This window comes from Myotis yumanensis, unplaced genomic scaffold (assembly GCF_028538775.1).
Source record: "Myotis yumanensis isolate MYYU_CA2020_CCGP unplaced genomic scaffold, mMyoYum1.0.hap1 SCAF_6, whole genome shotgun sequence".
Lineage (NCBI taxonomy): Eukaryota > Metazoa > Chordata > Mammalia > Chiroptera > Vespertilionidae > Myotis > Myotis yumanensis.
This window is the reverse complement of record NW_027223757.1, coordinates 89,430,150-89,450,436: the sequence shown is the minus strand read 5'-3', so window position 1 is coordinate 89,450,436 and position 20,287 is coordinate 89,430,150. Positions and strand designations below refer to the sequence as shown.

Genomic DNA, 20,287 nt, shown 5'->3' with positions numbered 1-20,287 from the left:
CCTGAAGATACAACATGATTTAAATGAACTAGTCACTGTCAGTGTTTATCTACTTGCTCCGTTTTCTTGATTACATTTGGGGTGTCCAGAAAATAGGAAATTTGCCCCTTTTATGTGATGGAACACAGGGAGATAATTTAAGAAAAAAAGAAAACATGGTCTTTATCTACATGGTTTGAGGTAGTAGCTTTTTAAAGTTACATCCATTTAACATATATAGGATATTTGGTTCCTCTGGTATTATCCTCTTTTCCTCCCCATTCACCTTTTCCTCCAAAAAAAGAGGAGAACCCAATACTTTAAGCTGTACAGAAAAGTTTTGACTACAGTTTTTACAAATAATCCTTAATAGTATTAAAGTTAGCATTGGTTTTCACAAATTAACTTTTTTCTAGCTGGAAAAATTAAAGGGTTAAGAATTTTTTGAAATGAGTGAAGTCCATTAAAAAAAAACCCTAATGTATTAAATGTTATTTACTGAGAATAGAGTGAGAATTAATATAATTTGAATTTTTTATTAGGTTATAAGGAGGTTGTATCTGTGCAAAGTGATGCAAAGTTTTGAAATCCTGTAATAATCATAATTAAAATTGAGGTTAAAAATTCTTTTTTCTTTTAAAAAAATCCTCACCCGAGACTATGTTTCCATTGATTTTAGATAGAGATGGAGGGAGAGGGGAAAGAAAAACAAACATGGGATTGGTTGCCTCCCATATTCACTTTGCCTCCCATAAGCTCCCTAACTGGGGATGGACCCTGCAACCTAGGTATGTGCCCTGACTGGGAATTGAACGTGCAACCTTTTGGTGTAGGGGAAGACATTCCAGCCAACAAAGCCACATAGAGGAAGCGACTGGTCACAGCCCAACACTTTAATAATTTTAATGAAACACTTAAAAAATCATCCAGATTCAGGCTAGTTGGATGTTGTAGGACTTCGTGTCAGAGTGGTTTGCAAAAGAGGACCTTCTTCCCAACTAGGTGGATGACACTGATGTCACTCATTTCTACTAGGGGCTTTGAGAAACAGGCTGATTCTACTTTGGGCTGGGTCCCTACATAACAAGATTACATTGCTGAATGGGATATTTAGGCACAAGGAAGAACTGTCCTGTATGTGTTAAGTGCGGGAGGGAGGTTAAGCACCTTTATTTGAAGTGTTTATTGTTCAGAATCTAAGACCCTATTTTAGACTTGTGCTGGCCAGCGTGGTAGCCACCAGCTAAATGTAGCAATTTAAAATCATACTAATTAAAATTAAAAATAAAGATTCAGTTCTTCAGTCACATAGCTACATTTTAAGTACTCACTAGCTCAAGAACTAGTGACTACTCCATTGAGGAACACAGATATAGAACACTTCATTCTCCCAGAATGTTTTGTTAGACAGTGCTGTTCTAGAATGTTGACCAGATAGGCAGCCAGGGTATTCAAGATTATTTTCTTCCCAGTTTTTTGAGATATAATTGACATTCAACCTTATTTTCTTCTGAGTGCTCCAGATCCTGTTTTCTTATATTTTGAAAATAAGGGATTTGTCTAATTTAACGGTTTCTTTCCAGCTCTAACACGATATTTTATTTACATTGGGGAAGCAATGCTATTGTTAATCCATATTACGGGGAAGTGCTCTTTTGATCAGTTTTGGGAACTAAAATTGCAGTACATATTAGTCTATAATTTGAACATTTCTTTCATGTTCCCTTTTGAGTCAATCATTTTGGCTCTTTTCTTCACACTATTTAACTGGCAATCTCAGAGGTCTATGAAGGGAGATGTTGGACTAATAGAGAATCATGTTCTTTTTCCCCTGGTACTTTTGTAGAGGAATGATATTTGTTTTCACAAATGTAAATTTCACATGGCAGCTGTTGATATGTGATTAGGAATAAATGCATTAGATTTCCTGGAAAATTTAAGCCTCTAAAAATTTAAGAGGAAGATGGAGTGTATTGGAATATCCAGCAGCAGTGGACAAAACCAGAGTGATCTGTGACATACCAGGCTGAGGGAATGGCAAAGATGAATGACAATGACAGGGGTCAGAACTGCAAGTAGTGATGGACATCTGAGGTTGTGGCTGCAGCTGCTAACCAGAGGAAGGAAGAATGCGGATAGGAAGAAGATGCATTACTAGCTAACAGCAACTGTTCATTCAGCTGTACCAGATGTCCTGAATCATAGGCAGGTGCTATTTTGTATTAGGGCAAAAGAATGTCCTGGGAGAGGTCATTGATGCAGCTTGCTACCACTCTGGCCTTGGGCGGGGAGGGCAGACCATACCACAATATTTTGTGTTTCAAGTTTGTGGACAGACTACTTAAGCCTCATTGTAAACAGTGAGGTTGGTGATATTATACCTGGGATCTTTTGAGGAGTGCCTTTTCTCATTTATTTCTGCTGTAGTGGAGTAATGTGTAGTAAAAGGTGGTGATGTCTTATCTACTTCTTACACTCTGGTAAGGTGAAGTGCATTTATATAAAACTAGAGGCCTGGTGCATGAAAATTCATGCACTGGAGGTGTGTGTGTGGGGGGGGTCCTTCAACCCGGCCTGCCCCCTCTCACAGTCCAGGAGCCCTCAGGGGCAGGAGGCGACCCAGCAATCAGAAGAAAGGGGTCGCCCCCATCACACCTCTGTTGCTGCCACTGCTGGCAGCGCAAGCCTCGGCCAGCCCTGGTTACCTGAGCCTCGGCTGGCCCTGGGTGGGTGGGCAGCTGCCATCCGAGGCTTGTCTGCACCTCGGGCCGGCCCTGGGCGGGTGGGCAGCCGACATCCGAGGCTTGCCTGCGCCTTGGGCGTCGGCTGGGCAGCTGCCATCTGAGGCCTGCCTGTGCCTTGGGCCGGCCCTGGGTGACTGGGGCTTTGAGGGGACTGGCTGGACCCACCTGGGGGTGGGCCAGGCTGTGCCGTGCGCCTGCTGCCCTGGCGGGGCTAAGGGGACTGGGCACTGACATCTTGTGAGGATGTGACAGTCAATTAGCATATTCCCTCTTTATTAGCTAAGATAATCATACTCTCAGCCACATTTCCTAAAAGAGTTAATTGACCATTCAAAGGTATCACAGATACTCCTCTTGCAGTCAGGTTCTTCGGCCAGGCATTTGATTTTCTCTTACATGCTTGCATTGGTAGCATTCCTGAAACACCATATGAGGTTTCTGTAGCTTATGGTACCTAACGAGTGGGAGCAAGAATTTGTAGACTACAGATTGGGTGGAAGACTTTACTGATCATGTCTATGCGTTCAAAGTCTCTGCCTTTTTCAGGCCATCATTTTTCTTTTTATTTATTTATTTTAGAGAGAAAGAGAGAGAGAGAGGAAGATGGGAAGAGAAACGCCAGTTTCACTTATTTATGCATTCATTGTTTTTTTTTTTTAATCTTTATCTGAGGATATGTATTTATCGATTTGAGAGAAAGAGGAAGAGAGGGAGGGGGAGAGAGAGGAGCAGAGAGAGAAAGAGGAAGAGGGAGGGGGAGGGAAAGGAAGAGAGAGAGAGAGAGAGAGAGAGAGAGAGAAACATCGATTGGTTGCCTCCCATAGAGTATGCACCCCGACTGGGGATCGAACCCACAACCTAGGTGTAAGCCCTGACCTGGAATTGAACCCGCAATCTTTTGGTGTACAGGACTATACTCCCAACAAACTGAGCCACCTGGAAGGGCTCCTTGGTTGGTTTTTGTGTGTTCCCTGACAGGATGGAACCTACAACCTTGGAGTATCAGGATGACACTTTAACCAACTGAGCTACCTGGCCAGGGCCTCAAGTCATTACTTTTCAGGTTTCAACCCTTGCAGGGTGCTTTATATGGATAGATGTGCTGGCAAAGTTATCTCCTGAAAGAATTTTTTTTCCCCCCGACATATGAATGAAACACTAGGTCAATTGAATAATACACTCATTCTTAAACTGGCCAGAAGTGTATTACCAGCAAGAAATAAAAAATAAGCTTCAGGTGTGGTGTATTTCAGTGTTTCTAGATTTATGATTTCTTGGTTTCTGTCCTGAGGGGGCATGGATGGTATTTGTTATCTTTTTCAGATGCCACTGAAATCCAGAAAACCAGGTTTTTCAAGTCTTTGTGTGTCTGCTGCATATGAAACTTTGCGTTTAGTGTATACAAAATCTCCAGTGAATGGCTTTATGCGGTTTTATCTAGTTTGCTTTTTTCTTTTAACATGACACAAAGCTGTGCTATTCAGATAAAAGGGTGTTCTTGGATGTTGATCAACAAAAATGTTTGCTTAGGGGAACTTGTATTTTATTATTTTGTTGATTGGGGGGGGGGCTGTATTCCCCATGTCTGTGACTAGGTCACTGCTAATTAGCTCTGCCTGTTATCCATATTGACCCCCCACCCCCAGTACTGTAGTACTTTCAAGATGCATCCAAACTGTGCATTTTATTTGTGAGGCAAATCTTTTTTCTTCAGTGCATATTGGGCAGGATGTAATCAAGGAACAGTTGCTGTGACTTAAACGATAAAGATATCTTGAGTGAAAGTGTGGAGTATTGCATGGTGTATTTAGGGTTTATAATCTCAATAATATCAGTATGGATTAATTTAGAAAATGATAGCCACAGTAAAACCTGTTCTGTGGAAGTGTATGTTCCTAGAGACTGCATGTTCTTATCCTTTGTTTTGAACTGTCTAGTGCAGTGATGGCGAACCTATGACGTGTGTCAGAGGTGACACGTGAACTCATTTTTTTGGTTGATTTTTCTTTGTTAAATGGCATTTAAATATATAAAATAAATATAAAAAATATAAGTCTTTGTTTTACTGTGGTTGCAAATATCAAATAATTTCTATATGTGACACGGCACCAGAGTTAAGTTAGGGTTTTTCAAAATGCTGACACTCTGAGCTCAAAAGGTTCGCCATCACTGGTCTAGTGACTAGTTACTCTTATCCCATAGTTGAAAGCCCTCTATGTTTACTTGAATAATTTTTGTTGTAGATAAATTAGGTAGTTATATTGTGTGTGTTTTTGGTTGGGGCTAGGAACAGGAAGAATGAACATGTTGGCTTTGTGTTTAAAGTTGGGTACAAAAAAGTCACTGGACCGATCTGTATCAGACACCAGATATGGAGGTGGGTTAGAAGGGTTAAGGACACAAAAGGATGGTCAAGGGGAAGACTGGAGTTGGAGGGGGATGTGGATAGGGAAATGTGGATGGAAGTGGGGTGGTAATTGGGAATGAAAATGCTTTGTGGTCACCAGCTTCTAGTCAAAATATGAGAGGTGGCCACATCTTAAGAGCTAGTGAAACTAATGTAAAAAGGTGGTGGGTGAGATTAAAGAAAACATTATGTATTGAGGTGTGTGTAGAGTGTGAGTCCTGTGGAGTCTTACAGGGAAGTGTTAAAGATCATAGGATCATAGCCGGGCTGATTTGGCTTGGCTTAGCTCAGTGGTTGTGTGTCGACCTATGAACTAGGAGGTTACAGTTCAGAGCACATGCCTGGGTGCGGGCTGGATCCCCAGTAGGGGGTGTGCAGGAGGCAGCCAATCAGTGATTATCTCTCATCATTGATGTTTCTATCTCTCTCTCCCTCTCCCTTCCTCTCTGCAATCAGTAAAAACATATTAAAAAATACAACAACAACTAAAAAAGATCATAGGATGAGAGCTATGGTACAGTTCTATAGTGGAAATGGCAGAGCTTTCAGCAAAATTGGTGTTCCATCTATTAGAACCCTATGGGCTCTTTTGCTAAGCCCAAAGGCACCTTCTCAGCCAGGTAAAGGATGGTGTTTCATGGTGTTTCTGTAGTAGACCATGGAGACTCAATATACCTTCTTTTATTGGGATTGCCTCAACCAACTCCATTCTTTGGGACTGATTTTTCTCCCTTTTCAACCCCCACCTTCTAGTTTACTACTTATTCTTGGACAAACACTCTGAGGTTAGCGTAAATCTTAAAGAATTTAATAGTAGTGCTGCCAGGGAAATAAGACCATTCTCATTTGCTGAGAGGCTAATGAAGAGCCTCCCTTTTCAAACCCAAGCTCTCTAAACTGTCTCCAAGGACGAAGGGGATACTGATGTCCAGAAAACCAACTGCACTCAGTGGGTAGGCATGGGCTTTAGAATCATCAGAGTTCTGGGTTTAAAATCTGACTATAACTTTCTGCTTGACATTGGACACTTTACCTCCTCTGTCTCTTTATTTTTAAAAAAGAATATCTTAGAGTTGCTTTGAGGTTTAGTGAGCGCTAATGCTGTCAAGCCTTTGTCACAGTGCCTGACCATGGTAATTACATTTATTAATGACTCACTTTTCAGCTTTTTGTTTTTGTTTTTGTTAATCCTCACCTGAGGATATTTTCCCATTGGTTTTTAGAGAGTGGAAGAGAGGGGGAGAGACAGAGAAACATAGATGTGAGAGAGACACATCAATTGGTTGCTGCCCGCACGTGTCCAGACTGGGGCAAGGGATCGAGCCTGCAACCGAAGTATGTGCCCTCGTTTGGAATCGAACCCAGGACCCTTCAGTTGTAAGGCTGATGCTCTAACCACTGAACAAAACGGGCGAGGGGTAACTTCTCAGCCTTGAATGAAGGAGCATTGATAGCAGATGCAGGGCTATCTTGCCTCAACTGGACAGTTTGCATTTATGGTCATCTTCAGACCAGTGACACCTAGTTAGTTGATAATGTTTCTGACCAGCCTTTGGTCAGTTTGGCTATTTTTCAGAGCCAATCCCTTGTTCAGCAAGCATTTGTTAAGCACTCGATCGTGTCTTGAGCTCTGCTAGGAGTGATATACCTTTCTCTGACTTCCTCGCTAAGAAGGGGAGGCAGACCAATAAACCGACAAAATAGCATGAGGAAAGAAGCACTATGGGAGATCATCACAGAATACTGTGAGAGCACTGACAGGGCATGTTACTGAGACTGGGAGGGAGGAGGGCCAGGAGGTTTCTCTGGGGAGATGGGTGTAAAAGGTGAGCAGGAGTGAACCATGTGAAGATGATGAGGAGAGGGCTTTCCAGGCAGGGGAATGGCTTGTGCAGAGGCAGAGAGGAGTGAGAGAGCATCCTGAGCTCAGAGTTGCAAATTCAACTCAGTATGTAAGCTGCAGTGTATAGCAGGAGGGAAGATGAAGCTGGGGAGATGAGCAGGGGCCAGTTATGAACATGATTGTCATACTATTGAATTTGGATTTTATCTTGGAAACATTTGGGACCACTTAAGGATTTGAAGCATGGTTGACATATTTATGTTTCAAAAAATTTACTCTGGCAGCAGTGTGGAAGAGAATTGGAGGGTATAAGCATGGAAGCACAGTCTAGGTAGGGCGTTTAAACCTTTTTGGGTCGTGGATCCCTTTGGCAATTTGATGAAGCTCTTCTCAGAATAATGTATAAAATAAAATGCCTATGATTACAAAGGAAACCAGATAGATCTAAACACACTTGTTTTCTTTGTTAATCCTCACCCGAGGATTTTTTTACATTGATATTTAGAGAGAGTGGAAGGAAGGGGGTGCGGGGGGGGGGGGCGGGGGAGATGGATGTGAGAGCCCCTTGGGGATTTAACCTGCAACCCAGATATGAGCTTTTGACCAGGAATCAAACCCTCGACCCTCCCGTGCATGGACAGTCACTAACCACTGAGATGCTGGCCAGGGCTAAACACTTCTTTCTATCCATGGACTATCGGGTCAGTAGACCCTACATAAAGCAACTCTGAGTGAATGCTGTGGGAGAAGAGCTGAGAATGAATGTAGGCAGAAACTTGGGTATTTTAGTCCATTTGGGCTGTTATAACAAAATATACTGGGTGGCTTATAAACAACAGAAATTTACTTCTCACAGTTATGGAGGCTGAAAGTCCAAGTTCATGGTCCCAGCAGGTTTGGTGTTTGATGAGAGCCTCCTTCCTCTTCCATGCTGTCTTTTCACTGTAACCTCACATGGTGGAAGGGATAAGGAACCTCTCTCCAGCCTCTTTTATAAGGGTACTAATCCCATTCATGAGGACTCTGCCTCCCAAAGGCCCATCTTCAAACACCATCATATTGGCATTAGGATTCAACATAGGAATTTGGGGGGTGGGCATAAACATTTCAGTCCATAGCACTGGAGTAGTGAGGACTGGAGAGTTCGAGAACTTGAGTATAAGAGCAGAGACAGATTGGATGAAAGATGGGATGGAGGAGGTGGAAAGGAGAAGAGAGGCAGTAGGATTTCTGATATGGGCAACTGGGTGAAAGATGGTGTCATTTATTCCTAGGTCCAAAGTGAAATTGTGGAAGCAACCACTAATGCCATCTGTCAGTGGAGTGTAGAGTTTTGTTTGGTAGACAAGAGTTTATACTTTGGAAGTTCTAAGTTGAAGTGATTGTGTCTAGAAAATGATGAGTGGGGAAGAGATGACTAATTTTAGACAGGTTGAGTATTTTTATGTGTGAATTAGATAGCATGTCAATGTACTTTTATATTGTATCCTTTTTAATTTAGACTTTTTATTGAAGTGTTATATACATAGTGAAAAATGCATAAATCTTAAGAATATAGTGAAATGAATTTTCATAAAATGAATATGCCCATGTAACTGGCACCTGTATCAAGAAATAGCTTTCCCAGCCTCTAACAAACCTTCCTCCTGTCCTCTTCAGTCACTGCCCTCTTCCTCCAGGGTAATCACTATCCTGACTGCTGACACCATTGGTTTACCTTACATATTTTTCTTCTTAGATCTTTCTTCCACTTTTTAATTGAGGCATAATTAGTTTACTGCACATTTCAAATGTATACTTTGATCAATTGAAAAATATTTTATTTTTTAGAGCAGCATTAAATTCACAGCAAAGTTGAATAGGAAGTAGAGAGTTCTATATGCCTATCCCTGTACAGAAACAGCTTCCCTCACTATCAACTTTCTCCACCGGAATGGTTCATTTGTTACTGTCAGTGAACCTGCATTGACACATCAAAGTCCATAGTTTAAAATAGGGTTCATTGGCCCCGTCTGGCATGGCTCAGTTGGTTGAATGTCCTCCCATGAACCAAAAGGTTGCTGGTTCGATTCCCAGTGAGAGCACATAGCTAGTTGCAGGCTCTATCCTGGGTTCCTGGGTAGCCAGCCGACCCATGTTTCTCCCTCTCCCTTCCCCTATCTCTAAAAAAATATAAATTAAAAAAAACAGGATTCACTCGTAGTGTTGTACATTCTATGGGTTTTGACAAATGTTTCATGACCTGTATCCACCATTATAGTATCATACAGAATGGGTTAACTGTCCTAAAATAGTCATATTCGTACCCCCTAGCAATCACTGATCTTTTTACTATCTCCATGGTTTTGCTTTTTTTGGAATATCATAATGGTTGGAATAATACAGTATGTAGCCATTTCAGATTGGCTTTTTAAAAAAAAATATTTTATTGATTTTTTACAGAGAGGAAGGGAGAGGGATAGAGAGTTAGAAACATTGATGAGAGAGAAACATCGATCACCTGCCTCCTACACACCTCCCTACCGGGGATGTGTCTGCAACCAAGGTACATGCCCTTGACCAGAATCGAACCTGGGACCCTTCAGTCCACAGGCCAACGCTCTATCCTGAGCCAAACTGGTTAGGGCAGGCTTTTTTTTTACTTAGTTATATGCCCTTAAGGTTCTTCCATGTCTTTTCGTGGCTTGATAGTTCATTTCTCTTTAGCACTGAATGACAGGTACTACATTGTTTGGATGTAGTGCAGTTTATCAATTCACATACTGAAGGACATCTTGGTTATTTTCAAGTTTTGGCAATTATGACTAAAGCTGCTCTAAGCATTCATGTGCAGGTTTTTGTGTGGACCTAAGTTCTCAACTTGGTAAACCAAGGATTGTGATTGCTGGATTGTGTAAGAGTGTGTTTAGTTTTGTGAGAAACGTCCAAACTGTTTTCCAAAGTGGCTGTACCATTTTTCATTCCCACCAGCAATGAATGAGAGTTTGTGTTGCTTCACATCCTTACCAGCATCTGGTATTGTCATTGGTTTGGACTTTAGCCATTTTAATGGGTTTGAGGTGGTTTCTCATTTTAATTTGCCAGTTCCTTAATGATTTATGATGTTGAACATCTTTTCAGATGCTTCTTATCTGTACATCTGTTGTGAGGTGTCTGTTCAGGTCTTTTGCCTGTTTTTTAATTGGGCTTGTTTTCTTATTGTATTTTAAAATTTCTTTGTATATTTGATTATCAGGTGTCTTTTATAAATATTTTCTCCCAGTCTGTAGCTTGTCTTCTCATTCTCTTAAGTTTGATGAATTTTTATGTACAACTTGATTTTTTATATGTATACACTTGTATAACGACCATCTACCCAGATTGACATATAGGATGTGCATTTTCAGCACCTCACTAGGAGTCTCCTTGTGCCTTATTATCCCAGTTAATACTTCCAACTTATTCTGACTTCTCTCACCATAAGATTAGTTTTGCTTGTTTTTAAATTTTATGTACTAGTAAATGGAATTATGTAATACTTACTACTTATGTTTAGCTTCTTTCCTACAGCATTATGGTTTGAGCTTCATGTACATTTTTGTAGACGGGTAATGATTTTTTACAGGTATGTGGTATTCTGTTGTATGATAGCATAACTTATCCGTTCTCCTTTTCAGAGTTTTTTTTGTTTGGGGGTATTATGAATAATGCTGCAGTGAATATTCTTGCATGTATCTTTTGGTGGACATAGCACTCATTTCTATTAGGTATATACCCAGTAGTAGAATTGTTGGGTTATAAGGTGTATGTATATAGTTTAGATTTAGTAGGTACTGCCAGTTTTCTAAAGTGGTTATGTCAGTTCACACTCGTACCACCAGTATATGAGAATTCTGGTTATTCCACATCTTTGTCAGTACTTGATGTTGTCTGTTTCTTTCATCTTTATGTATAGAGTTATTGCTTTGTGATTTTAATTTCCCTATTGACTACTTAAATTGAGCATCTTTCTTTGTTGGCTGTTTGGCTAAACTTTGTTATGAGGAGGTTTCTGTTCAAATATCTTGCTCATTTTTCTATTGAGTTGCTTGCATTTTTTTTTTAAGCCATTTGTAGGAGTTCCTTATGTATTCTGGATATGAGTTTTTTTTTCAGATAGCATGTAAATGTACATTTATAGCTTTATAGTATATCTTTTAAATCCTTTTAAGAAATTACTAACAATGTATTCATACACTAAATCATTCAAACAACACAAATGGGTATACAATGAAAGTGATGTCTCCTTACTAAGTGATACACTTAGTCTCACTTTCTGGTGAAAACCATGATTAAGTTTTTTTTTTTTAATTTTTTTATTGTTTAAAGTGTTACATATGTCTCCCCTCGCCCCCCATTTACCTCTTCCTGGCCACTCCCACCCCCCAGCACATGCCCTCATGCCCCCTAGTGGCTGTGTCCATGGGTTATGCTTATATGCATGCATACACGTCCTTTGGTTGATCTCTTTCCCCCACCCCCCATGGTTAAGTTTCTGAAGTATGCATCCACAAATTTCTTGTGCATACACTGCATTTATCCTTTTTTTCTATCACAGATAGTAGCATACTACACACTATATTGTACCTTGCTTTTTAAAAACTTAATTATTTTGTAGAGTTCTTTCCAAATCAGCATGTACATTTCTAGCTGCTGCTTTTAAATGGTAGCGCAGTATTCCAATAAGTGTATATATTAACTAGGTTTAATTTAACCAGGTTACCTAGTCACTTCTTTTTTTATATATATTTTTATTGATTTCAGAGAGGAAGGGAGAGAGAGATAGAAACATCAATGATGAGAGAGAATCATTGATCAGCTGCCTCCAGCACGCCCCTTACTGGGGATGGAGCCTGCATCCCAGGCATGTGCCCTTAACCGGAATCGAACCTGGGACCCTTCAGTCTGCAGGCCGACACTCTATCCACTGAGCCAAACCAGCTAGGGTCCTAGTCACTTCTTCATGGGTATTATTATTATGTTACAAAAATGGTGCTGAGCATGTTGAATTTAAGGCTATGGACCATCTAAATGTGGAAATGCCTTAGGTCAGGGGTCCTCAAACTACGGCCCGAGGGCCACATGCAAATACAAATATTGTATTTGTTCCCGTTTTGTTTGTTTACTTCAAAATAAGATACGTGCAGTGTGCATAGGAATTTGTTCATAGTATTTTTTTAAACTATAGTCCGGCCCTCCAACGGTCTGAGGGACAGTGAACTGGCCCCCTGTTTAAAAAGTTTGAGGACCCCTGCCTTAGGTGTTTGAAGTTTAGGAGAGAAAGGGTGAGCCAGGATTGTATAGCGTGACATAAGTACATACATAGGTCATAATCAGTTGAGCAGGTAAGTTTGTGCAGGAAGTGTTGTTAGAACAGTGGTCATCTCTGGAGTGAGGATGGGGTTGTCAGAATCACTATGGTAGCCTTTTCTAAAAAAACTCATTACTGTTGCTTCCCCAGCTCCAATTTAGTGTGTCCGAGGTGGAGTCTGGGTAATGTACTAGTATGTGTCAGTATAAGAAGGAAGGACATACTCCACACATGGTCTGATTGTGAGTTAAGGTCAAATTGCATTTTTCTGATATTCTGAAAATATTATTTTGCTGCATTTTATTTTCTATAGACAGTCTTCAGTTTATTTAGCTATATAACTGCTATATTATGATTTTAAAGAACTTTAAGTATTTCAGTATTTGAACTCTGTGATCAAAGAGAGTTGGGTTATTTGAATTTATAGATGAGCTCTTGTGAAAGTACCATTATATACCATTTTGTTAATGATAAATATGTTATTAAATATGTGTTATAGATATATTTTATATAGATATATTTTAAATTTGTTTAATATTACATCAATACAGTTTAATAGTCTCATATTTGATGACAACTTGCTGTTGCTTTAGGCCAGCAAGGTGAGGTTGAAGCTATTTTGACTTCCTGCTGGATCTACAGACTAGGACAATTTGCTGTCTTTTAACTCAGAAAGATTAGATAGTTAGTGCTTGGACTCCTGGCTCAGACAGAATTAGATGTGTCTTTGAAGTGCTGCTGATAATTGTTTTAGATGAAACCTTGGGATAGTCATTTTCTATTTTTGAAAGGGTTTGAAAATTTTTGGATAGGCCTTAATACTGCAGCATTATTGAATGTAGAAAGTAAGTTTCAAATGCTTGTTCTTGATGAAATATTTTTGCTAATTTTTTATATTGAGATAATTCACATGCCATAAAATTCATCCTTTTAAAGTGTACAATGTAGTGATTTTTAGCATATTCAAAAAATTGTGCAACTATCACTACCATCTAATTCCAGAAAATTTCACCCCCAAAAGAAATTCTCTATCCATTCTCAGTCATGCCACATTCCTCTATCCCTCTGGCAACCACATTTTTTCCTGTTTTTATTGATTTGCCAATTCTGAACATTTCACATAAATGGAATCATAAAAAATACATATGGCCTTTGTGTCTGACTTCTTTTCGTAGCATAATATTTTCAAGGTTTATCCATGTTATAGCATATATTATTATTCCATTTCCTTTTATGGTTGAATAATACTCCATTGTATGCATGTACCACATTTTGTTTATCAACTCATTAATTGATGGACATTTAGGTTATTTCTACTTTTTGGGTATTATGAATAATACTGTAAACATTTATGTACATGTTTTTGTGTGAATATGTTTGCATTTCTATTGATATGAACCTAGGAGGGGAATTGCTGGGTCATATGGTAACTCTATTTAACTTTTTGAGTAACTGCCAGGCTGTTTTCCAGAGCAGCTGCACTATTCTTGGTACTCTTGTTGAAAATCAGTTAACCATAAATTTGACAGTTTATTTCTGGACTCTCAGTTTTATTACATTAATATATAATGCCTATCTTTATGTCACCATCTTGAATACTTACTTTATATAGTAAGTTTTGACATCAGGAAGTGTGAGAACTCCAACTTTGTTCGTCTTTGGTCCTTTGCATTCCATATGAATTCTAGGATCAGCTTGTCAATTTCTGCAAAGAAGCTAGCTAGGAATTTGATAAGGGATTGCATTGCATCTGTAGGTTAATTGAGGAGTGTTGCCATTGTAATGATATTTATTTTTCTCCCCTTTGAGCATTGGGATATCTTCCCATTTATCTATGTCTTCAGTTTCTTTTCTTTTCTTATTTAATAAAGTTTTATTTTTCAAAATATATAGCCAGTGAGACCTGTTGTTCATACATCTTCTCCAGTAGCTGGAACATCCCCACCTTTGGTGTTTCTGGTGTAAATCACTGAGCTCTGTGCTTTGAGACTAGTTTAATAAGTCCTTTACTGAGGAGCTCCTGAAGGGCTGCCCTGGCCAAGGAACCATGAATCTTCAGTCTCTCCGAGACCACAGCTGGGGTTATAAGCTTGTAGTTGGGAACTTCCTTGCAGAGCTTGTCATATGTTGCTTTGTCAAACAAGACCAGGTTATTGAGCTTGTCCCGAACTTTGCCTTTGGATCACTTCTTTTTGGCCTTGCCCCAGTCTTGTTCATGGGGATCTTTGTTTTTCTTGGCCGACTTTCCAGCATCTTTCATCTTCTTGTCCTTGGGAGGCATTGCGGGACTTAGAGAGCAGGGATGTGCTGCTGCCTTGCCGAGATGTCGACCCAAGAGGCTTCAGTTTCTTTCAACAATATTTTACAGATTTCAGTGTACATCTTATACCTCTGTTGTTAAATTTAAAAATATATATATATTTCTTTTAAAAAATATTTTATTGGTTTTTTTACAGAGAGGAAGGGAGAGGGATAGAGAGCCAGAAACATCGATGAGAGAGAAACATCAATCAGCTGCCTCTTGCACACTCCCCACTGGGAATGTGCCCGCAACCAAGGTACATGCCCTTGACCGGAATCGAGCCTGGGACCCTCTTGAGTCTGCAGGCCGATGCTCTATCCACTGAGCCAAACCGGTTAGGGCAAAAAAATATCTATATTTCTTTTAATTTCAGAGTGGAAGGGAGAAAGAGAGAAAGACAGAAACATCAATGATGAGAGAGGATCACTGATCAGCTGCCTCCTGCATGCCCCCCACTGGGGATCAAGCCCACAACCCAGGCATGTGCCCTTGGCAGGAATCAAACCTGGGACCCTTCGGTCCGCAGGCCATTGCTCTATCCACTGAGCCAAGCCGGCCAGGGCTCTGTTGTTAAATTTATACCTATTTTATTCTCTTTGATACTATCATAAGTGGAATTGTTTCTTAATTTCATTTTCAGATTGGTCATTGGTACTATATAGGAATAAAATAGATTTTTGTGTATTGATTTTGTATCCTGCAGAACTTGTTAGCTATAATAGTTTTCTTTAGTGAATTAGGATTTTTCTACATACAAGGTCATGTCATTTGCAAGTAGGGATGGTTTTACTTCTACTGTTCCAATTTGAATGCCCTTTATCTCCTGTTCTTGCTTAAATGCCCTGGCTAGAATCTCCAATACAGGTTGAATAGAAATGATGAGAGTGGGCTGTGGGGCGCGGCTACAGTGTTTTGGCCAGCCTCGGACTAATGAAAAGACAGGGTCCTCTCATTGCCACGTGCAAGTCCCAGCTGGAGGGCAGCGCTCTCCCAGCACAATTATAGCCAACCGCTATAGTTGTAAGCTTGAACCTATGGTCCGAACACGTGGCCCCACGTGCCTGTGTGCTAGAGTTCAGGTGCATGTAATTGAGTGAGGTTGAAATTCACGAGAATGATGTAAACAACTTGATCACGCCCCTACTTTGCCTTGTGGCATCTGCTATAAAATAAAGACATGGCTTGTGGGCGCTGGTGCTGTCTCCTCATCAGGGAGCAGCGTCCCACCGAGACCTAGCTTTCATTCTCTTGTTTGTCTTCATTCTCTTGTCTGTCTTTTCTCAATCCCTTCACACCGCCCCCCAACCCCCCCCACCCCTCAGGCCCTCTGGCTGTAACAGTGGGCATTCTTGTCTTGCTCAGATCTTAGGGGAAAAGCTTTCAGTCTTTTACCATTGAGTAATGAAGTTAACTTTTATCAAGTTGAAAAAGTTCTGTCCTTAGTTTGTTGACCCGCCCCCCGCCCCCCAGCGTGAAAGGGTGTTGGATTTAGTCACATGGTTTTCCTGTGTGTATTAAGATTGTCATGTGTTTTTTGTCCTTTAATCTATTGATATATGATCTATTACTTCGGTTGATTTTCTGATGCTAAACCAACCTTGCTTTCCTGGGATAAATCCCACTTGGTCTTACTGTATAATCCTTTTTATTTGCTGCTGGATTTGGTTTGCTGGTATTTTATTGAGGACTTTTGTATCTATATTTATAAGAGATATTGGTCTCCAGTTTTTATTGTTGTGCTATTTTCAGTTTTGGAATCAAAATAACTGGCCTCATAGATTAAGTTGGGATGTGTTTCCTCCTTCCTGATTTTTTTGGGAAGAGTTTATGAAGAATTTGTACTTGGTAGAATTCATCAGTGAAACCATCTATGCCTGGGCTTCTCTTTGTTAATTCTCACCCGAGGATATTTTTTCCACTGATATTTACAGAGAGTGGAAGGGAGGGAGGAAGGGGAGGTGGGGGGAGAAAGAGAGAGGGAGAGAGAAAGAGACATACATTGATTGGTTGCTTCCCACATGCACTCTGACTGGGACCAGGTATCAAACTTGCAACCCAGGTATGTGCCCTTGACTGGGATTTGAACTGGGAATCCTTCAGTGAGTCGGCTGACATGCTAGTCTAACCACTGAGTTACACCATCCAGGGCTGGCTTCTCTGTGAAGAAAGTTTTTCAATTAGTAATTCTCTATTGTTTTTCTGTTCTTTATATTAATACTTTCTGTTTACATCATTATTATTTCCTTCCTTCTGCTTGCTTTAGGTTTAGTTTGCTTTTCCTCTCATGTTTGAAGATAGATTAGTTTGATTTAAGATTTCTCCTTTTTAATTGTAGCCATTTACAGGTATTTAAAGACTTTCCCTCCAATCCAGAGGTTCTCAACCTGTGGGTCTCGACCCCTTTGGGGGTCGGACGACCCTTTCACAGGGGTCACCTAAGACCATCAGAAAACACATATATAATTACATATTGTTTTTGTGATTAATCACTATGCTTTAATTATGTTCAATTTGTAGCAATGAAAATACATCCTGCATATCAGATATTTACATTACGATTCATAACAGTAGCAAAATTACAGCAACGAAAATAATTTTATGGTTGGGAGTCACCACAACATGAGGAACTGTATTAAAGGGTTGCAGCATTAGGAAGGTTGAGAACCACTGGTATGTTTTTTTTTTTTTATCTCAAAAGTATTTATAATTTGCCTGTGATTATTTCTTCTTCTTTTCTCTCTCCCTCTCTCCCTCCCTCCCTCCCTCTCTCCTTCCTTCCTTCCCTCTCTTCCTCCCTTCCTCTTTTCCTCCCCACTCCTTCCTCCCTTCCTCCCTCCCTCCCTCCCTCCCCCCTCCTCCTCCTTCCTTCCTCCTTTCTTTCCTCCTCCCCCTCTCCTCCCCCCTCCCTCTTGTATTAGTTCTAATATGTATTAGTACTGGAAACAGTAATAACTGCTACTGTTTTCTGGATGACAGCCACTTTTTTTTTTTTTTTTTTTAGAAACTGTTTATTTTCCATCAACCTTATTTCCGTTCTGTTAAGAATTTGTGGAAGAACAGCTTAGGACCACTCAGTGGTTGTTCCTACCCATTCAGTAGCCTGAGCAGTGGGGGCTGCAGACCAGTCTTCAGTGGCAGGCTGAGCACTCCAGTCTTCAGTAGGAAACTGCTGAATGGGTACAGAGGGCACCTGCACGCCTTCAGACCAGTCTGTAACCTCAGGCTGAGCAGCAGTGAACTCAGGAGCAGGAGCAGTCCATTCACCCTGAAATTCCTCCTTGGTCACAGCCTTTTCAGCAGCAGCCTGTTCTTCCTTTTCAATCTCTTCAGGATCTCTGTAGAAGTAAAGATCAGGCATGACTTCCCACGGGTGTTCACGGGAGATAGTGCCACGCATGCGGAGTACTTCCCGGGCCAGCATCCACCACATCAGACCCACTGAGTGAGCCCCCTTGTTGTTGCAGGGGATGGCGATGTCCACATAGCGCAGGGGAGAGTCTGTGTTACACAGAGCGATGGTGGGCAGGGTAACATAAGACGCCTCTGAGAGGCTGGTGGTCAGCCCTGGGATCAGTAACCACCAGAAGTCTTGGCTCCCGGAAGGCTGCCTGCATCTGGTTGGTGAAGGTTCCAGGAGTGAAGCGGCCGGCAATGGGAGTGGCTCCAGTGGCAGCAGCGAACTTCAGCACAGCTCGCTGGCCAGTATTCCTGGACGAAATGACACTGACGTCAGCTGGGTTTTCGATGGCAACAATGGCCCGAGCTGCCAGCAGAAGCTTCTCCCAGGTTCTCTTCAGATTGATGATGTAGATGCCATCACTTTTCCTTTTGTAGATGGACTGTTCCATTTGGAAGTCAAGGTTGGTGCCACCTAAGTGGGTTCCTGCTGCAAGGAACTTGAGGACATCCTCCTCCTTCATTTGCAGGACATCAAGGGCTCCGGACATTGTGAAAAGTTTCCCTTTAAGTTACGTGGGAACCGAGAACAACGCCGTATGGAGCCCTCCCTGGGTAGTGCGGAAAAGCGACAGCCACTTTTTAAAAAAATATATTTTATTGATTTTTTACAGAGAGGAAGGGAGAGGGATAGAGAGTTAGAAACATCGATGAGAGAGAAACATTGATCAGCTGCCTCCTGCACACTCCCCACTGGGGATGTGCCCGCAACCAAGGTACATGCCCTTGACCGGAATCGAACCCAGGACCCTTGAGTCCGCAGGCCGACGCTCTATCCACTGAGCCAAACTGGTCAGGGCTGACAGCCACTTTATATGTGTTATTTTCCTAATTCTTATAGAAATTGTGTGGTTGGTGAAATAGTGCTTTCCTGTTTTATAGTCAAAGAAACTGAGGCTTAGTCAGTTCTCCAAGGTTTTACTTAGCAAGTTAGTAGCATGACTCTCTTCAGGGCTTATGTTATATGCTATATTTCCACTCTAAGCTACTTGGAAATAGTGGTGATACCTTTAAGTAGAAGGTTAAGCTGGATTACATTTAATACTTTCTAGAATAGAATAGAATTTTTCTTTCATTTAAACATTTACAATTTAGGTCTCCCCTACTGCAAACATTCCCAGGACTTTGTCTGGGTTTGGCTTTTAAATGTGTGTTGTGAAAGCCCTGTTGAAATAGCTTTTGATGGTATTTTGTATTCAAAGTCTGATCTGGAAGATAACTTGGGTCCACAGTTTGTTAAATCTTGTCTTAGGTGGGCCATTGCTTTCAAAGAGCAAGTGTTTAAATATTTTATTCATTTATTTTCTATACAATTGGAGGCTTGTGGGGCAAAGAAGAGTCTGTTGACCCTTTGAAAAATTGACCAAAGGAATTAGCATACATTTTATGCTTCTTATCAGATTTCTGTTATTATAGTGTTGTATAAAGGACACATTTTTTTGTATCCTTTGTAATTTATAATTATATAGAACACATTACCACTAATCAGTAAATACCAAATGATGAAAAACTTGGAATAACCTTTGATCAGCCCCCTTTTCTGTTTGTTTCTTCTACCCCACAATGTAAACTTGGAGTCTAGAATTTTAGACTCAAATTAAAACTTCCAATGAAACCTATTTTTTTCCCTTCACTCATTCCTTAAAAAGAAAAGAGAAGAGAAAAATTAAACTTTGAAGTGTGCCTCAGTTTTCTGGAATGAAATGCAAGGACCTACAGCCAAGTTCACGCTACCCAGCAAAGCTATCATTTAGAATTGAAAGACAAATAAAGAGCTTCCCAGAGGAGAAAAAGCTGAAGGAGTTCATCCCCACCAAACCAGTATTTGAAATGTTAAAGGGTCTTCTTTAAGAAGAAGAAGAAGAAAAAAATATGAACACCAAAATGGCAATAAATAGGTATCTATCAATAATTGAATCTATAAAAAAAAGTAAATAAGCAGAATAGAAACAGGCTCGTAGATATAGAGAACATTTTGACAGTTGCCAGGTGGGAAAGGGTGAAGGGATTAAGAAGTACAAGCAGGTTGTTACAGAGTAGTCATAGGGATGTAAAGTACAGCATGGGGAATATGGTCAATAATATTCTAGTAACTGTGGTGTTGGGTATGAGATTTATCGGGATGATCACTTAGTAAATTATGTAATGTCTAATTAATGGGATGTACACCTGAAACTAATATAATAATGTATATCAACTGGAATTGAAAAATAAAAATTATTAAAAA

At 40.4% G+C, this 20,287-nt stretch overlaps 1 protein-coding gene and 2 pseudogenes across 2 annotated transcripts in view; 1 reads left to right on the top strand and 2 right to left on the bottom strand.

Moving 5' to 3' along the window:
• The window catches only part of ZFAND3 (zinc finger AN1-type containing 3), a 337,273-nt gene that overhangs the window by 5,468 nt on the left and 311,518 nt on the right, over positions 1-20,287 (top strand). The window lies entirely within an intron of this gene.
• On the bottom strand, positions 14,213-14,583 carry LOC139012796 (small ribosomal subunit protein eS25 pseudogene; annotated as a pseudogene).
• On the bottom strand, positions 17,585-18,613 carry LOC139012542 (small ribosomal subunit protein uS2 pseudogene; annotated as a pseudogene).